General features: G+C 34.7%; 1 non-coding gene across 1 annotated transcript; it reads left to right on the top strand.

Moving 5' to 3' along the window:
- Positions 1-1660: 1660 nt before the first annotated feature.
- Positions 1661-1787, top strand: LOC130042633 (small nucleolar RNA SNORA9). Its single transcript, XR_008795285.1, has one exon. It is a non-coding gene; the product is annotated as a small nucleolar RNA SNORA9 (small nucleolar RNA).
- The last annotated feature ends 223 nt before the right edge of the window (positions 1788-2010 follow it).

The raw sequence follows: 2010 nt of genomic DNA, 5'->3' as shown, positions 1-2010 counted from the left end.
GTAGACGATATAAAGTAGGTTACTGGCTTTTGTGTGTTTTAAAAAATGTATTTGGCCATATATGTTTTTTTATGGGGAAGAGTAAACTTTTATTAAAAGTAATTGCCACTGGTGACAGAGTCAGTATTGCCCTTAAAAAATAATCCTCTGTCCAGAGCAAAGACTCAGATGGCTTGAGAGCATGTTTTGCCATGGATCTTCTGTGCTGGGTCCCTGGCACTGCTTGGCCCCCCAAGGTCCACAGGAAGTCCCCAAGCAAATAAATGGGAGTCACTCTCAGGTACCACTGAGAATGGCCCAGATATCAGAAAGGGAAAAATGTTATTTATGTCTTACTTTTCTTGGGTTTTGTATTTTTCTTATTGCCTTTGTTTTCTGTAGGTGTATGTTAGCACAGTGTGAATCTCTTATTTTATTCTGTAAATACATTATAGTTTTTTCTTTGTTTGTTTCACAGATAAAGTATTTTCTAGTGTTATGGTGACATGGTTAACCTGAAGTCGGCTTCAATCACAATTTGTTTCTTTAGTGCTTGACTTCCCAACGCTGTTATGGATGTAACAATATATTGAAAGCACTATTATTCAATACAGTTCTGATAGCTGCTGCCACAGAAGTTAAGCAAGAAAAAAATTTAAATTTGTGTTCAAATTGGCAAAGAAATCAAATTCACTGTTTACAAATGACATATCAAGAACCCTAAGACTGCAAAACCAATCATTAATTAAACACTCCTAGAAGCAATAAATCTTTACAGTAAAGTTGCAGCTTACGAAAGCAAACAGGAAAATCTTTTGTGATTTTATATGTAAACAATGATAAAAGAGTGATTTAATTTAAAAATCCTGCTTATAGTTATGAAAAAAAATAGGTAATGTGGAATCAATTTTTAGAAAGGAGGTGAAAGATTTACTTATTAAAACCTGCAAAGCACTGTTAGGAATTTCGTATGTAGGAACCCAAAAAGGCTCCTCTGAAAAACTCCTCAAAACAATATATTTATATAGTAAAGTAGCAGGCTACAAAACCAGTGCACAGGATTCTAATTTATTCTTACATGTAAACAGACAAACAACAACAAAACACCCCCCCCAAATCCAGAATAGAAATAAACCCAATTGCAATCATGTAAAAACAGAAACCCCTTAGTTTAACAAAGGAGGTAAAAGACCTATTTAGTGAAAACTGCAAAACTTCTGAAAGGAATTTAAAATGAACTAATGTAATAGAAACATATTCTTGGTTTAAGGATCATAAGAATCGGCATCTTGAAAATGACTACCTTAACTCAAAGCAGTTTACAGAAACAACAAATTCCGATAAAATTTCCATGGCTTTATTCAAGGACATGGAGTAAATTTTTCTAAAATTTGCATTAAGCTACAAAACTCCTGACATAGCCAAAGCAATCTTGAGGAAAAATGGGAGGCATTGTGTCTCCAGACTTTAAAATCTGACACAAAGCTTTAGCAATCAAAATTGGTTGGTACTGGAAGAAAAAAAGTCTCTTCTCAATGGCATAGGATTGAGAGGTCAGGGAGAAACCCTCAGATGCATGAGCAATTTATTTATGAAGAAGTGCATGAATTGGAGCAAGGAAACCTCTTTAGCCAATGATTACGGGAAAACTAGATAGTCACAATTAAAAAAATGAAATTAGGTGCAAACCTTCATCATACTTGGGTCTGGAGTGACCCTGTGCTTTCCCACAGTGCTTGCAATTATGAAACGGTTTGAGATCTTGACCTGCTCCATCCAGAGTAAGGTGTTAGAAATCTCAGACAGTCGTGAAAAATAAGAAAAAGAATAAAACAGAAGCAATAAGGGAAAAATAGACCCCTCTTTCACGCTGTAAACAAAAATTAACTCAAATAAGTTAAAATTTTTATATTGCACTTGAATCTTGAAAAATCCATTGGGGAAACATAGGCAAGACTCTCCAAAATCATGACCACAGTGAAGTCTGAAATGTAAGAACTCAAGTGGCAAAGGTAATAAAAACAGAAACGG

The sequence above is a fragment of the Sorex fumeus genome, unplaced genomic scaffold, assembly GCF_029834395.1.
Source record: "Sorex fumeus unplaced genomic scaffold, SorFum_2.1 ptg000106l, whole genome shotgun sequence".
In the NCBI taxonomy this organism is placed as follows: Eukaryota; Metazoa; Chordata; class Mammalia; order Eulipotyphla; family Soricidae; genus Sorex; species Sorex fumeus.
The sequence above is the reverse complement of the archived record's forward strand: the minus strand, read 5'-3'. Positions and strand labels throughout refer to the sequence as shown.